We start from the raw sequence: 18,995 nt of genomic DNA, 5'->3' as shown, positions 1-18,995 counted from the left end.
CTGGTAGGCACCACCAGCATTGTAGGAACCACGAGCCCCTCTGCCGCACTGGTGGGCTCAAGGCGCCAGTTGGGTGTGTGGCGGTGGTCTTTCCGACCGCCAGGGAACCACCCGCCCTTGTAATATTGCTGCCGGTAATGCAGTCAACGATGGCGGTGGAACCGCCACTGACGGGGTGACGGGGCAGTCCCACCTCCATTATAATCACCCCATAAGTTTGGTGTGCATGCAAATCCTTCATTACTGATCCCTGGTGAGTTGCACCACTACTGCTCAAAAAGGCCAATGGGGGTACCAATTGGTGCGGTGGACTGCCTCAAGGATCTTGTGACCTCAGTGACAGTCACTGTCGATGGTGTGTCTAGGGTGTGCTTCGTTGTATGCCTGCTCGCAAGACTGGAGGTGAACTGCAGTATGGATAGTGGTGGACAGGCCTTCAAGGTTAACTCACACTTGCCGCCATTAGGGTCCACCTACGGGTGCTAAGACACCAGGGCTTCTAAGGTCTATCGGGCCTTCTAAGGTGTAGCATCAGAATGAGCTCTGTGAGGAGTGTGGTCTGGTGGACTGGTCATGAAGGCTGAAAATGGTGCTCAAGTTCCAAATTCAGCAGCTCTGGCCAGAGTGCCACATCCTCTGCCACACTGAACACCATACTGCCCCACTGAGAGAAACTTGCACTGCCTTAAGCTACAACTCAATTGTGCTGCAACTACATTTAAATTATGCACTAGACAAGAGTAAAATGCTGCCTGAAAAAAAACAAAGAACACCCTGGAAAAAGCAAACACTCATAAGGAATGCAAGAATAAGCAAAACATGTGAAATGTATTCAGGTTACCTTAACAGTTTTAAACTCATTATTCAGAAATCAGTAAGTGATTTTGCCTGTAAATTTCAGGACATGGCTACAGGACCAGTCAGGAAGGGACCCGTTTCAATGTCCATTGCTTATATCCTTTCAAAATGTAAGTAGTTTGGTTTAAAAAGAGACCACATCCCCGAACACAGAGCCGCAGTACACATTTTATACGCTAAAATAATTAATACAGTTGAAAACGATCATATTAAACGTTTCTACTCCACTCATCAACCAGGTATTGCAGTCCCTTTAGGGATGGTGCACTTCCCCACCCTGGAAAAACAATGTTCTTTAAAGAAAGAAGAAAAAAAGAAAGTAGCGCTTTCACTGGCAAACTATGTAAAGTGGTGCTAATGTTTGTGGGTGTAAATAACAATCTGGACTGTCTGCTGACCACTCTGTATCGCTTTATTTAGGTATTTAATAATTTTTTCTCTCCGTCCTGATGTTTTTCTTTGGAATTATAAAATGATTATAAAATGATCAGCAAATGGGGACATTTCCAGCCAAAGTGTTCTTCCTATTTTGGATCCATTTCACAGGGAAACAAATAAAGACAAAGAGAGGCAAGAGAGAGAACGTAAGAGCTGTCTCCAAATCAGAACGTAACGAGGAGGAAGACAGTGATAGAAAGAGATAGAGGAAATAGAAAGAGAGAGGGGGAGGAGGGCAGCTGCCAGAGGCAGATCAGGACTCAGAAGAAGTTGACACTGTGCTTGCCTTCTCTGAGTATGGAAGAAAAGAGACAGAGTTTTTTTCCTTCTCTGCCCTTCCCAGGACGCCGAGCCTTCCTGCAGCATAACAAAGGGCAGAGGGCAGGGGTCCTCTTTGACTCCAGGCAGGTCAAGTACAGGGCCATTAGGTAGCGCTTTCGCGCGCTAATGGCTCTGTGAATAACAGAAGGGAGAGGGGAAATTATTTTGTCCCCTCGTCCTGCCCACGCTTGTCCCCTGTGTCCCCCCACTTTAAAATCTGGGGGGGATATATCCCCCTCGTCCCCCACACTTCCTACGCCCATGGGCTCAGGGTTGGTCAACCTCTCAATAAAAACTTGAAAAAAGAATGGCAAATTGTGCATTTTAAGCAAATTAATTTAGTGAAAAAGCAAGGTTTATAAAGCAGTGGAATTGAATAGTCTTAAACTATTAAACACATTAAAAACTGCCCTGTATCTTACTGCATTAATATGTTTAACAATTACTGTATGTGCAAATTATACAGCGGAACAACCTCAGGCTTCTAAAGTGTGTGCTCGCCCAATGTCTTGCACTGTATGTGGCATCAACTTTGGTAGAAAATGCTCTAATCAGGCTTCAGGAAGCACCCATAGCTGCTGGCTGCAATCAGTAACACAGAAATATGTGTAGACAGGTCTTTTAGTGGGATAAAAAAGGTGAGGGCTCTTCAAAAGAGAACATATAAAATACATTTCTGTGAGTCCCATATTGTGCCACCCAACCAGCAATTTAGTTTCTCTCTGAGATGTTAGTGCATCCAGTTATGTAACACAACTGACAGACACCTAAAACCTGCCAGTACTATTGGCTTTGTCAGTGGTTGTTAGATTTTTAAGATAAATGGTTAACAACAATGATTTCTTGTAAATAATTAATATTGGAAAGGTTTCCTTTTTGAAATTGTGGGACTGTGAATTAAATATTATTGAGGCCTCTGGAAGGAATATTGGCCTTTGGTTATGCAAGCTTTATGTTAGATATGAATGCCCTTTTTCTCCACACATCCCTGAATGCACTTCCTCACTTTACCACCCCCAGACACTGCACTCATTTACATTTAAGCACTTTATTTTTTTTTACTTTTGCCTTGTTAATTTTTTTATATCTGTGTACCCACCTTCACACACATTTACACAGAATTCAATTGCAATTAGAATACATGACCATTGTTCTGTGTGCTCTGCAGAGAGGCCAACCCACTGCCAGGCTCTTAGCTTTGTCTTCTGCCTCTCAATCAAAGCACCTCATAAGGACAATAGTTACTTACCTGTAATCTGTGGTTCTCCAGTATTGGTGTCTTTCATAGATTCACATGCCTGAATCATTCCCCGTCGTTGGAGTGGGAGTCCCACGGTACATAAAAAAGCAATAAAATGCCATAATAACATAGGAAAAAAACAGTAATTCCCAACCAGGAAGTAAAGTAGCCAAAGCTACAGGAGAAAAAACTTCCACACTCATGACTATCCTAGTCATTTTGTATAGTCCAAACTACAGCCAATCAGGCGACAGCACCCACCAGAAGGTTCTCCCCAGAGGCTCAGGCTCTCAGATTTTCTCGCAAGGAGTGATGGTAAACCAATGTAGCTCAAGAGCCTCTGAGGGGAGGTGGGCGGGTTGCATGTGAATCTATGAAAGACACCAATACTGGAGAACCACAGATTACAGGTAAGTAACTATTGTTCTTCTCCAGTATTAGGGGTGTCTTTCATAGATTCGCATGCCTGAATCAGAGTAGAAAGCAGTACATATCCGTGCTTGGCAGATGCTAATGGTAGCATAGCTTGCCAATATTAGAGGCACATAACAATGCAATATGTAAAAGAACATAGTAAAAGCATAGTAGAACGCAACCACTTGATCATGTGCATACCAGAAACATAACAAGCGTCTGACAACAGGAATAGGAGGTGGGATACAGAGGCTCACCTTAGATGAAAAGATTTCGTAGAACTGCTCGACCCACTGAAGCATCGGTCTCGCTGGCTGCATCCATACAATAGTGTTTGGTGAAAGTATGGCGACTGGCCCATGTTGCCGCTCTGCAGATGTGCTGAAGAGGACTCCAGCAAATAATGCCGGAAGACACTGCTCTTGTCGAATGCGCTCTAGGAGCTGTTTGCAGAGGTCTTCCTGCTTGAGCATGACAAAATGCAATAGCTGCAGATATCCATCTTGCAATTGTTTGTTTAGAAACTGCCTGTCCCTTACGAATTGTCTCATAAGTGACAAATAGTTGATCAGACCTGCGCAATGTAGATGTTCTTTGCAAATAAAATTTTAGACATCTTTTAATGTCCAGAGTATGCAATGCCTTTTCCGCAGGTGTCTGAGGGTTAGGAAAAAATGTCTTTTAAACCACCGGTTCATTCAGATGGAAATCCGAAGGTACTTTTGGAATGAATTTCGGATTGGTGCGGAGCACCACAGAGTCATTTGTGAACTGTAAGAAAGGATGAAGAACAGTAAAAGCCTGGATATCGCTGACTCTCCTAGAGGAGGTAAGGGCCAGTAGAAGTGACACCTTCCACGTAAGAAATTTCAGATCTGCTCTGTGGATAGGTTCGAATGGGTGTCGCATGAATTGTGCCAACACTACATTGAGATGCCACGATGGAGGCGGACGACGTACCGGAGGGAACATTCTAAAAAGGCCTTTAAAGAATTGTTGCATAATTCTCGCAGAGTAAAGAGAATTAGTCCCATCTTGCCGATACCGTCAAATCGCTGCCAGGAAAACCTTTAGGGTAGCATGAGATAATCCTGAGCGAGCCAGATGTAGGAAAAAAGGCAGGATCTCCTCTGGTTTAGCTGAAAAGGGATGAATTCCAGCTGAACGACACCAGACACAAAAACGTTTCCATTTAAGACTGTACGTCTTTATGCTAGCAGGTGCCCGTGCCTTGGGCAGAACTTCCTTGCAATCTGCAGGGATGTTTAAATGGGCAAACTCACGGTACTCAGGCGCCAGGCCGCTAATTTCAGCGATGTTGGATCCGGATGGTAAATCTGGCCATTCTGAATGGAGAGTAAATCCGGAATTGGACTCAACTGAATCGGTTTGCACTCCGATAGGAGAAGGAGCTCTGTAATCCAGTACTGGCGAGACCATCTGGGAGCATTTAGAATTAGCCGACATGGCTCCTTCTTCATCTTCCGCAGGACTCTGGGAATTAGCGGAATTGGCGGAAAAGCGTACCATATGTCAGAGACCAGTCAATCGAAAACGCATTCCCCTGAGAGTCGTTGTGGGGATGCCAGATTGCGAAGAATCGGCATTTGCTGTTGGTCTTGGTAGCAAAGAGGTCTAGGTCTGGATGACCCCATAGATGAAAGATCCGATCCACGGTCTGCTGATGAAGTTCCCACTCGTGAGTGGACACGGTTGTCCTGCTGAGTGCGTCTGCCAAGACGTTCTCCGTTCCGGAAACATGCACTGCTTGAAGATTGATGTTGTGTTGTATTGACCATGTCCATAGCCTTTGGGCTTCCTGAGAAAGTAGAAGTGATCTTGTTCCTTCCTGCTTGTTTACGTAAAACATGCTTGTTGTGTTGTCTGTGCGTACCAACACATTGGCATCCTGGATGATTGCACAAAACGCCTTGAGTGCAAGGAAAATGGCTCTCAGTTCTAGCCGGTTGATGTACCAACATTTTTGTTGAAGGTTCCACTTGCCGCTGATAGTTAGGCCCTAAAGATGAGCCCCCCAGCCCTCGAGGGATGCGTCCGTGGTAATCGTAAAGCTTGGAGGATCCTGGAGGAAAGCGCAACCTTGCCGCATCCCAAATGCAAAAATACCGGGAGCAAAGGGGCAGATTCTGAGAATCTGCCTATTTGCTCCCGCTATTTACTTTTATGCATATGCCTGATAATGTGTTTGTCTGTTTTTCATAGTTGGATGTACTGAAATCAGTATTTGCAACATTTAAAGTTTCTGCCTTCCAAAACCCTCTATGCAAATATCATCATGAAAAATGTTAAGATAGCATCCACACTTTAAAAAGCACAACACTGAGCAATAAATGGAATCCTTAATGCATTTTAGGACAAAAAAGTCCTAAAACAGCAACCTTGCCTTGTGTCCCACTTGATGCTACAAACCCAAAAAGCATTAGGAAAAAAGACTATTCTAGATTATCTGGTACTGTATATTGATTATATTGTGCATTTGTATTATGTTTTTGTTTTAAAACACAATTTAAATAGCAAGATGAACAGAAAGAAATCAATAATAAAAGTAATGCATGAATCTCTTACAATGGAGAATAAAAGTCAGCAGAACAACAACAGTCTTTTATGATTTTCAGAAGGGGTGAAGGAAGAGGAATATTAAGGATAAAAAATACTCATGTAAATCTAAGTATTTGTCCTCATATCTTGAAACTAATACAAAGAATCTAAACAGATTGCATTACTGAGGCAATAATAACAATATACAATAATAACCTGTAAAAATAGGAAATAATAGAGAGATAAAAATAAAATATTCATGGTGGCTAGAAGTTTTCCAACAATGTACAATTTGTAGATGATATACCAATAATAGTATTATTAAGAAAATTAATCAGGGGTAACCATGGCAATTGAACTTAATGAGAATAGAACATTGAGACATATAGATGGTATCCAATTTATGATGGGAACCAAGAATATCCCTCAAACCTTAGATGATAGTTTAGATGAACATTTCCAGTTAAAAGCAATTTGTTGAAAGGCAATACTTAGAGAATATATAGTAGTTTACAATCCGGGAAGGTAAAATTAAAAGGGAAAATTAATTGGTTTAAGTACCTAAAAAGAGATGGAGAATGTGAAAGGAGTGCTGTAATTTGAATACTTGTTTGATTTGCGACCAAACTTTATACCAAAAGGAGAACGTATTGGGACACCAAAATAACATATGGATAATATCACTTTTGGAAAATACACAAGTCCAGCATTGAGACAATATGTATGTGGAAAATTTTGAACAATGTGAGGGGGCATAATAGAGTCTGTGGTAAATAAAAAACAGGGTTTAAGTAGTATTAGCTATTCTAGAAATTTTATATATACGTGACCATAACTTATTCCAAAAATTAACATGCCAGTTCATGCCAAGGTCTTTTTCCCAGATGCTTTAGGCTAAGAAGTGAGAAGATTAGTTAGGTCAGACTTATGTAATCTAGCGAGAGGATTGTCCTATAGGGAGAAAAGACTATCCAATACAGCTTTTATAAGCAAAGAAGAGCGGGAGTGAAACGATTGAAGATACTTAAATGTCTGTCAAAATTGAGGGAAAGAGATAGGAATATAATTTTCAAATAATTGTGCTATCTACATAATACCTTTATTTTTTCCAGAACGCCATAAGATCAGTCTGTTCTGGATTCCTTGTCAGTGAAATTGCTCTCCCACCCTCGCAGCTCCACTATTGAGTGAGGCCCTCTCCGAGCCCCTGCACTCTTGAGTGTTGCTGGAGTTCGAGGCCCTCCTCCACCCGCAGGATCACCCGCGCCTCATCCCTGGTGGTTCAGTGGACCTCTGTCTCCTTGTCTCGCTCCGCTCTCCTCTCTGTTTTTCACTTGTTTTTCTTTCTCCCTCTGTTTTTCTCTGTTTTGCACTTTCTACCTTTTCTCCTTATTCCACTTATTTCCTTAGCCTCCCTGGTGGTCCAGTGGACCTCTGTACACCTTTGTCTCACTCCGCTCTCCTCTCCGTTTTTCACTTGTTTTTCTTTCTCCCTCTGTCTTTCTCTGTTCTGCACCTTTTGCACTTTTTCTACATTCTTGCCTTATTCTACTTATTTCCTTAGCCTCCTTCTTTCTCCCTTTTCTTTCCCACCCGTTTCCTTGCGCAGCTGCCCCCACGGCCCCTCCCCCCTGCGCGACCAATCCAGCTCCCCTCCCCGCTCCTGCCTCCCATCTGTCCAACCCTCCCCTACATAATAGCAGCCGCTGCGTGGCGTGCCAAAGGCAAGCCCGTCTGTGCCCGTTGCCGACCACGACCAGTGCCAGGAACCTACGACCTCCGCACCGCCAACGTTACATGCCAGCAGCACTCCACAGACTCAACCCAGGCCGCAACAACAACTGCAAGCTAGCTTAGCTGGCCGACACCACGGACCCTTCAGCTGTCACCGATGCCGACAATCCTGCAGCACCGACAGGAACACGGACCCAGCACAACCCGGCTGCAACAACACCCCCGAACCGAAGACCGTGCAATGCATCCTCCTCAACATCCGATCCCTCCACAAACACGCCTCAGAAATCTGGGACCTCCTCGACAGCACCACCCGGACGTAGGGTTCTTCACCGAAACCTGGACCAACACCACTTCGGGACCGGACATCGCCATCGCCATTCCACAAGGATACAAGATCACCAGAAAGGACCGTCACACCCGCCTGGGAGGAGGAATCGCCATTGTCCACAAATCCACCCTCCGCCTGAGCACACTCCCGATGAGCCCACAGACATGATGGAACATCTACACTTCAAGATGCAGACTAACCCTACCACCACCCTCCGAGGAACCCTCCTCTACCGACCCCCTGGAACGCGCGGACCGTTCACCAACTCCATCACGGACATCATCTCCCCGCATGGCATCGCATCCACCAACTACACCCTGCTGGAAGACCTCAACTTCCACATCGACAACCAACTGGACCCAACACCACATCCCTCCTGGACAACCTCCACAACATTGGACTCTGCCAAATCTTGACCGAACCCACGCACTCAGCAGGACATACCCTTGACCCTCTCTTCACAACAGGAAACTTCATCACCTTCTGCCACACCACCAAACTCCCATGGACTGACCACCGATGCGTCCACTTCATCTTCAGAACACCCACCATCCACAAACACCAGCACCTGCTCCCACGAAGAAACTGGACCAGAATCACCGACGACCAGCTCACCTCCTCACTCAGCAACTCCACACCAACCATCGTGGAAAATGACCACCCCAACACAGCAGCCCAAACCCTGCACAGATATGGATCTCCGACAGCACCAACACCATTGCCCCCGTCAAAAAAAACAATAACACCCACTCCAAGAAAGCCAGATGGTTCACCAGCAAACTTTGAGAGTCCAGACACACCTGTTGCCGCCTCAAAAAAGGCCTGGGGGAACACCAAATCCACAGAACCTCACAACAACTTCAGAGCCGCTAACAACGCCCACCACCAACTCATCAGTAAAACGAAGAAAAAAGTGATTGAAGACAGAATATCCACCCACGCACACAACTGCAAAGAACTCTTCAACATCATCAAGGAGTTCGCCCAACCCACCAGCGAGTCGACTAACATCCCTCCCTCACAAGACCTCTGCGACAAATAACACCTTTCACCACAAAATCCAGAGCATCTACGACAACTTCGACGAAGACAGCCCACACACGGAACCCCCACCAACCACCCCCAACACCCTGAAGCCAACGATTGACAGCTGGACAACCCTCACCACGAAGACAGACTGAAGACAATGAAGTAAATCCACTCTTGGGTCCCGCGGACCCCTGCCCTCACCACATCTTCAACAGAGCAGCCAACACCATCACACCCATGCTCCGCCACACCATCAACCACTCTCAGGCAGCTGCCTCATTCCCCGATGACTAGAAACACGCTGAGGTCAACCCTCTCCTGAAGAAACCCTCGGCGGACCCCACCAACCTCAAAAACTACAGATCCATCTCCCTGATCCCATTTCCTGCGAAAGTCATTGGGAAAGCCATCAACAGCCAACTTGCCACATTTATCAAAGAGCACAACATCCTCGACTCCTCCCAATGCGTCTTCAGGAAAAACCACAGCATGGAAACCGCCTGCCTTGCCGCAACAAATGACATCCGCACCCTACTGGATAAAGGAGAAACAGTAGCCCTCATCCTCCTCGACCTCCCAGTGGCATTTGAAACAGTCTGCCACCGCACCCTAATACGCAGACTTCACGACGCAGGGATCCAGGACAAGGCGCTCGACTGGATCAGCTCCTTCCTCTCCAGCAGAATGCAGCGGGTCAGACTCCCCCCCTTTCCTCTCGGACCCTACACCAACCACCTGCGGAGTCCCTCAGGGGTCCTCCCTCAGCCCTACACTCTTCAACGTCTACATGGCTCCGCTCGCCCCCATCATCAGAACCTACAGACTCAACATTGTGTCATACGCAGACGACACCCAACTCATCCTCTCCCTATCCAAAGAACCCAACACCCCAGACACAAGTTTCGAGAAGGTATGAGAGCCGTCGCCAAATGGATGAAGAACGGCTGCCTACAACAAAACACCAACAAGACAGAAGTACTCATCATGGGCCCAAACCCCGATGCCTTCAACGACACCTGGTGGCCCTCTCCCCTCGGAACCCGCCCAATCGCACGGACCACGCAAGCAACATGGAAATCATCCTGGACTCTGAGCTCAAAATGGACCGCCAGATCAACTAAGTCTCGGCCTCCTGCTTCCACACCCTCCGCCTCCTACATAAGACCTTCAAATGGATCCCCCTTGAACACAGAAAGACCGTCACTCACGCCCTGGTCACCAGCAGACTCGACTAGGGCAACGCACTCTACGCCGGAATAAACAAAAACCTCACCCGCAAGCTACAGAACATCCAGAACGCCACTGCAAGACTGGTCCTCAACCTGCCAAAACACTGCCACATCTCCAAGCACCTGCACACACTCCACTGGCTCTCCATCGAGGCAAGAGTCACCTTCAAGATGCTCACTCACGAACACAAGGCCCTCCATGACACCGGACCAGCATACCTGAACAGCCGACTCAAATTCCACACACCCCAAAGGACCCTACTATCAGCCCCGCTCTCCTACACCATGGTCCCACGCACCAGAAAAACCGGATCGGGAGGCTGCTCCTTCTCCTACCTCGCGGCCAAAGCTTGGAACGCCCTTCCGCTCCACCTCAGACAGACAACATTGCTTCCCATCTTCGTAAGAAACCCCAAAACATGGCTCTTCTACGGACCCCCCCTTGATGGACTGGAACCTGCACCCACCCCTACCCCAAGAGTCTTGAGACCCTTATGGTTGAGTAATCGCGCTATACAAAAGGGGATGATGGACGGAGCGCTTGAGCAAATCAAACACTCACCCCCAGTCAACTGATCTGGGTTTAATCCATCACCATTCTTTATCCCACTCAGCCACCCCATTTCAGACATGGCTATATGCAAATCAGTCTGACCCTGTGCCTCATGGGAACAGTCCAGCCCGAACTGCCAAGCGATGTCTTCCATGGACCGGAAACAAGAATCCTGGGACCGGTTTCGGATTCATAATCCTCATCAGCCAGGCTATCTTGAATCCAGTGACCAAGTGAGCAAGGGACTCACGTCTGAGCATACCCTGCCACACTTAGGGCGATCAAAGCGATACAAAAGGGGATGATGGACGGAGCGCTTGAGCAAATCAAACACTCACCCCCAGTCAACTGATCTGGGTTTAATCCATCACCTTCAAGATGCTCACTCACGAACACAAGGCCCTCCATGACACCGGACCAGCATACCTGAACAGCCGACTCAAATTCCACACACCCCAAAGGACCCTACTATCAGCCCCGCTCTCCTACACCATGGTCCCACGCACCAGAAAAACCGGATCGGGAGGCTGCTCCTTCTCCTACCTCGCGGCCAAAGTTTGGAACGCCCTTCCGCTCCACCTCAGACAGACAACATTGCTTCCCATCTTCGTAAGAAACCCCAAAACATGGCTCTTCTACGGACCCCCCCTTGATGGACTGGAACCTGCACCCACCCCTACCCCAAGAGTCTTGAGACCCTTATGGTTGAGTAATCGCGCTAAACAAATGCCTGATTGATTGATAGATCCTAACGAGGTTATTATACCAGATAGACATACTGACAAAAGTAGAAGTTGTCAATGTAATGGAAGTGAAAGTGAATCTTATCAAGGATCTAGTAGGTTTAATAAGGGGGGAGGAAAGGATACAAGATTTAGAAGAGAAAGCAAGAACGTCTTTTGGAGAAAAGGGATTAAGAAAAGCTTTTTCCACCTGAAGCCATTAAGGAGAAAAATGTATGGTAGAGTCAGAGATCCGAAAAGAAGCTTGACGTAAACCGAAAGCGTATGATATTTACACAGATTTGCAAAATTTACACCACCTTTAAGTTTAGATTCTTGTAGGAGATATAGGAAACCCTTGCTTTCTTGGTGCTACACAAGAATTCAGAAAGCACAGAATTTAGTTTCTTAAAGGTGATTTTGGGAATATATACCGGTAAACTAGAAATAGTCTAGGGCAAAACAGGAGAAATTATCATTTTAATGGAGTCTAGACGACCCCACCAAGATAAATATAGGGGATTCCATGAAGACAATAAAATGTCAATTTTAGTAAAGAATTCCTTAAAATGAATTGTAACCAAGTATTTTACTGAATTTGTAAATCAGATACTTAAGTATTTAATCTAAGCAGAGGACACCCAATGAAAACCAGCTTCTATGAAGAAATGTTTAAAAGTATATTTATTTAAAGGAAGCACTTTCCATCTGGTCTTTGTTGACTTTATAATCTGAAACCTTAGAGAAAGGCCTATTTCATTCAGTAGTGCAGGCAAGAACTTCTCGGGGGATGAAAGAAAAAGAAGACATCATCTGTGTAAGCCTCTAGTTTTAGATGACGATCACGATATTAGAAACCAGAGATGGACGAGTTAAGGTAAAGGAAAGGCTCAAGAGCAAGGACAAATAATAACAGAGAAAGAAGACAACCCTGTTGAACACCACGCTGTAGAGGAAAATATGGAGACACTGAACCATTAACCAGAACAGATGCCTGTGGGGAAAAGGCCAAAATGGCCACCGTAAGGTAAAACCCCAAAGGGGCTCCCAGACTTGGGATCACTTTTGTGTGATTATCCCTGTTATTAGCCATCCTCAGAAGCCCTACCGCATCGTCTACGCATCCCCTTACCTCGCAGATAACTTGAGAAGTTCTGCTCTGTGGCAGCACCCGAGTTCATGCTCCAGGCCGTGCTCGTGTCCGACTCACTGCGGATCCTGGCCATGGTTGAGTGACTTGGCGATGCGGTGATCTCCGACATACAGCTCTTTGTGACGGTGCTTGTTAGACTTGCCATCTTTGGCGTGGTTTCCCCAGATTTTTTGCCTCTACCATCTGTATACTTTATACTGAATCCAACTATTACATTCCAATCGTACTAAAAATGGATCGATGTATAGAGCGAATATTAGAGGCGAGTAAGGGAACACCTGTCTTGTTCCTCTGGTGATACTGATTTCATTTGACATCTTGCCCATTATCTGAAACCTCGCCTTAGCAGCCTGATACTAAGAACTGATTGATTTGATAAAGCCCTGACCGAGTCCCTTCCACCTCAATACCTCCCAAAGGTAGTCCCACAAGACTCGATCAAAGGCTTTCTGTGAATCTAAAAACACCAGCCCAAGCAGTGATTTATTTATTTATGCTCTATCCAATAGAGTGATCACTCTATGCACATGATCATCAGTGCCCCTCCCCAGAATGAAACTGCCCTGGTAAGGAGACACACGCTTCGAAATGACCGTGCTGCTTCTCATTGCTAGAACCTTTTTTTAATAGATTTTAACATCAGCATTTATCAAGAATATTGGTCTGTATGACCCTGGGTTCCGGAGGTTTGCCCTTTTTTAAATATCACAATATTGTTTTTTCCCATGATGGTGGTATTACCCCTTCTAGCTGTGCTGCTGAAACTATAAGGGACATAGCCTCTAGGAATTCTGGAAGAAATACTGCATAAAATTCCAGAGGAATTTTATCTGGCCCGACAGCTGTGCCCCTTGCCATAGCTTTAACTGCAGTCACCAGCTCTGCCGCTAACCTATGTAGTCCCAGAGACGCTTTATCCTCTTCCTCAATTGGGTTCCCCATAATTGTGCTGAGAAAATTAGAACACCAGTTTGGCTGTGGATCTATATCTTCTAAATACAGCTCAGCATAATACATGCGGAAAACTTCTAAGATCTCTGCAGGCACTACCAATCTCCTCACCTGTTTGTCAAAGATAGCCTCAATCCCTCTTGCTGTCTCCTCCTGTCTAATGCAATGTGCTAACAACCTGCCCTTACTGTCCCCATATTCATAGCACTCTGCCCTATAATTCTAATATCTAGCAGCCACCTTGCTGTAATATTTGTTAATCCTAGCCTTAATTATCACTAATTCCTGCACACTATCGCCACTATCCATCCCCAGCCTAACTAATTAGCCAAATCAGACTCATATTTGTAGAGTATATCATACATTTCCTGTATCTGTCTCCTATTTTACTGAGGTTTAGACAGACTATAACTCAATGTAGCTCCCCTCACTCCTGCTTTTAGGGAATCTCAGACCATTCCCGGGTGCAGCTGTGCCCTGATTTACTAAAAGAAACCCCTTCAACCACTCATGCATATGAACCAAATGGTGCTCATCCTTTAGTAGCTTCCTGTCAAACGTCCAGGTTCTGAGTTGTCTTTCAAGGCCTAGCATTACACATTCTAGTATAAGAGGATTGTGATCTCACATCGCCCTAGGGCAAGATTGAATCCCAGAGAGAATAAGAGGGGTTGACCAGGTTGATAATTCCAAATTAAGTAAATTGTAAATCTCTGGATCATCCAGATAAGGGCGATATATAGTGAGCATATTGTTACCCTCCGTGTACCGATACGTATGTCTACAATAGCCCACCTTCCCACATTATCTTGATTATCTACCTCACAAACTGATTGGCCATTATAGTAACCCCTCTCGTATTAGCCACCTGCATCATGCAGCTTAGTAATGTATATCCCAATTCCTCTAGTATTGTCCTATTGTCCCAAAGGAACATGCATCTCTGGTAGGCATATAACATCCAGTCTCATAGCCTTAAGACCCATTGCCATTCTACCTCTTTTGCACTTATCATTCAGATCACAAACATTTCTTGTGCAAATACAAAGTTTACTAAGCATCATAGTCTTCTCTGATCGTGTTCTGATCCAGATTACACAGACCAGCTTTTTTAACACATGAGGATTATTCTATCTCTTCTCTGCTTTCTTACCCCTACCACACTCCTGTTGGTTGTCTAGAAATATTAGACTCATACCTTCCTGACACACCCCATATATCGTTTTTCTATTTTTTTCTTCCCTTCTCTCTTTCTTTCTTTCCCCCTCTCTCTTTTCTTCCTTTTTGCTCCCTAGCACATAACACAATATAGTGATAAGCAAAAATGCATTATAATCATGATACCCTAGTGTAAAGTGCCCTTTTACCACACAAAAACTTGCTATGGTGATTACACATAACATTATTCTAGAATAATGCCCCATATATATCAACAATTTTTGTAAATGTAAATGTGGGTGTACTTGTAAAGCGCACTGCAACTCCAAGGAGTATCCTGGCACGAAAGACCGCTGGGGAACCCGTCCTGGTTTTCCCTGTGAGATGGTCCCTTTCTGGGTATCTCCAAGGTGAAACCAGGCATCCCCGGCGTCTGTGGGGGGCCGTTGTAGAGATGAGGCAAGCTTAATGCCCAGAGTGAGTTGCCGAGTGTGTTCCCTGGTTAGAGTAGGCATCGAAGCGAGAATTATCGAGTCCGTTTTGACCCTGGTCCACGACCCTGCCGCGCGGGAATTGAACCCTGATCCCGGGCCGTTCTCTGCTTACGGGTCTGCCGCCTCTAACCAGTGAGCCACACCACTCCACTTTTAAACATTCCTCCTTTGGGTACACCCTGCCTTGACCTCGTGTAAAATCCAAGATCAGCCTAAACCATCAAGAAACTCTTTTACTTTAATTTCTGATGTGAAGTAATACGCATGGTCTCTTTGAGTCAGACTTTGAGTTTGGCTGGGTTAAGTAAATATGCCTGTGCCCCCTTAGACTGCATGGGTTGTATTAACTCCCGTAGCCGCCAACGTCGCTCCACTGTAGCGTGGCAAAAGTCTGGTCCCACAAAAAAAGAACAGTCATCTACCACTCTCTTTGCCTGGTGCAGAAGATAGTTACCAAAATATACCAAGATAGCCCTGGGTCAGCTCCCTTCTGAGTCTTAGCGAATCTGTGCGCCCTCTTGATCTCTCTTTCCCAGTTCCAGTTTTGTAGTTCCACAAAGGCACTTTTAAACACACTGACAATAAAGCTCCGGGCATATTCTTATTCTAGCTCTTCCTCCACCCCCTGAACCCTGAGGTTATTTCGTCTTAACCTGTTTTCAAATTCTTCAAGGTTCCACTGTGTGTCCACTAGGCATGTCTGATAATCTACACCCATCTGTTTGTTGGCTATGGTGTCTGTTTCTAAGGCGCCCAGCCGGCCTTCCATTTCAGACATTTTGGTTGCAAACACAGTGCAGGTTTTTGCCACCTTATGAACAGACCCTTGGAGCTTCCTATTGGCTGTCTGCATCCTCCGAGAATCTAATCTGGTGTCATCGCGATGGGCCATAACTCCTTGATATATAGTCTCCGGCGTAATCACCTGAGGGTGAACCTCTGCACTAATGCTACCACACGGGGTGGCTCCTTCTGGTCTCGCTATTGCTGGGTAGTCCCACATGAGAGCAGTGTGGTTTGCTTCTCCGTTAGGTGTATTAATATGTTTGAGAGGTTTTCGAGTTTCCTGTCTTCCACCCCCATCACCACAGTCACTTGATCCACTGGAGCAGCTTGTCGGGCTGTCCTTCAGGTAATCTTTCAATTTTAATTCTTCCACAGACCAGTCAGATTGATCAGACAGCTAAAAGAAGTGCTCCACCACTTCCATCACTTCTGTGTGGCCAGCTGATTTAGACCTGACGCCTCTTGGGGTTCTAATTGTAGGCACTTTCCCTTTCTTTCCCATAGCATTTGCCGGTACCAGGTTGACTGCTTTTGGCCTGGTGACATTCTAGACTCCTTTCCCTAGCCCATCCTAGTTCCTGCCGCATCATCCATGGCTTCTGATACTAATATATCCATAGTCTTATCAGGGCATATCGAGGTGGATACTAGAGTCCAATGCCCATCCATATTTACCATATCCGTTAGAGTGGGAGTAGGAGCTAGCTTAAGCGTACTCACATTTATTGACTCCATTGATCCTCTGCTATTTGGTGGTCTGCTCCCTTCTGTATGACCATGCACTATGTCTGTTACACGAGGTAGCTCTCCTGGCCCCAGGGCGGTTTCTCCGGCTTCCATGACTGCACCCCGGTTTGTTTGTGTTTTTTAAATCCGATGGGTATTGGCTACGTTTGGTCCCGCTAGTCCCGGGATCATCCTTTTCGCATGCCTCTCCAGCTCTCCCTTTCTTCCCAGGGAATTTGCCTTTCTCCATTACTGTTCCAGTACCGCTCACCACTCGCGTTTTCAGAACTGATTTAGGTCCCATCCTAATGCCCAAGAGTTTGTGTCGCTTGTTGCAGTGCCACTCAGTAACTTCCTCCAACCCCAACACCACCCGTAGCAGGCCCTGGAGAAATCTCCTGCTGTGACACTCCCACCATAGATGCGCCATGCTGCCAGGTAGCATAATTTGTTTGTGGGGGAGATCCTACTCCTGCGTTCCTGCTCATCCTCGGTAGGGGAGGTAAGGGGGAGGGATCTGTACAGCTGCAACTACACGGTCTGCATTGTGCCTCCTGCTGGCTACGCCTGGCTAAAACGGTTTTATCCTTCAACATTAATAAAATTCTAGTGCTCAGTCTTGTTACTCTTTAAAATTTGTATCTTCTTAGTGCTAGATCCCATGATGAGGAAAGGCCAAACTTGATTATTGCTCTGTTTAAGTAGGATCTTGCTGGAGATCGAGCCCTCGCTTATATTTACAGCCAAAGATGAAGACTGAAAGCCAGATGCATCAAGAAACCGTTTTGCGATTTCCTAGTAGGAAATCTCAAAATGGCATGCATAAAAGTGTGTTGAACACTTTTTGTGATTCCTAGGGGATCGCAAATGACCTACCTCATAAATATTAATGAGGTAAGTCGCAATTTGCGACCCCCTAGGAATCGCAAAAATCACAGGGATGGTGGCCTCCTGGGGTCAGCAGACCACCATGTCTGTGATTGCTTTTGAATAAAGCACTTTTGTTTTTAAATGCAGCCCGTTTTCCTTAAACGATAACAGAATGCGTTTCTAACACAAAAATGAAAAGTTTTCTTTTCATTTTTTATGAGTTGGCAGTGGTCCGTGGGACCACTGCCTGCTCTTAAAAAAATGCTGCAACAAACATTCACAAAGGGGAAGGGGTCTTTTGGGGACCCCTTCCCATTTACGAATGGGTTACCACCTACTAGTAGGTGGTAAAATGTAAATGTTTTGCGACCACAATTCGGTCACAAAACATTCATACATACCGATGCGATTCGATATTAGGAAGAGACGCCCTAAACACGCCATTTCCTAATAGCGAATCGCAAACCCATTAGGCGATTCGGTAACAGGTTACCGAATCGCAAAATAGGGTTTGCTGCATCTGAAAAGCATTGTTTTGCGTTCGCAAGCCAGCCAATTCTGTAAATTGGCCCGTTTGCGACAACAAAAATGCTTGATGTATGTGCCCCTTAGAGTATTCTTATTCGCTGCTTTAAAATTATGGCAACAGTTCACAAAGGCTGCGTGCCAGGCCAAAGATAGCTTGACAAGGCCAAACTCCAGCCTGATCTGAGATGGGGACTTATATGATGGTAATTAAAAAATACTCCTAAAGATTTTTGTTATTGTTTTCTCCATGATGGTGGTATCCCGACCTCTCAATGCCTCGATCCCATAGGTTAAGCTTAGAAGAACCTTTGCTTGGGATACTTGTAGTAAAGGAGTTAACGTTGAGCCTAATGTAAATATTATACATGTATACCAGATACAAGGAAATTAAGTTTTATTAAAAGTATATATTTTTTCCTTATGTACGTATGCTTAACACAGTAAAACATAACCAAAGAAAAGATAAAAACAAACAAATGTATCAATCTCTAAAAACAATGACATCTCCCATGAATATATTTTCTTATTTCAGTAATACCTAGGGGAGCAATGTTGTTGTTTTTTGTGGTCACTGTCCCCATGGTTTGAGGAGTTGCTTTCTTTTAGTTATTTTCTTTGAGGATGTTAGTCAGAGCATGGTGTTTGACTGAGCCGAAGGCAGACTAAAGGTCCAATATGATGGATGAATAAGCAGGAGTTACCCGAGTCAAGGAAAAGGAGAGAACCATCCACAATTTGCAGAAGGGCGATTTCTGTAATGTATCGTTGTCTGAAACCAGACTGGAAGGCAATCAGAATGTTGTTTTCCTGCATAGTGAGGGATAGTTGTGAAGCTACACTACTTTCTAACACTTAACGTATGAATGGAAGGTTTAAGATTGGATGGAAGTTGTTCAGGTCA

The sequence above is a fragment of the Lissotriton helveticus genome, chromosome 3_1, assembly GCF_964261635.1.
Source record: "Lissotriton helveticus chromosome 3_1, aLisHel1.1, whole genome shotgun sequence".
NCBI classification, from domain to species: domain Eukaryota; kingdom Metazoa; phylum Chordata; class Amphibia; order Caudata; family Salamandridae; genus Lissotriton; species Lissotriton helveticus.
Note: the sequence above shows the minus strand (reverse complement) of the source record.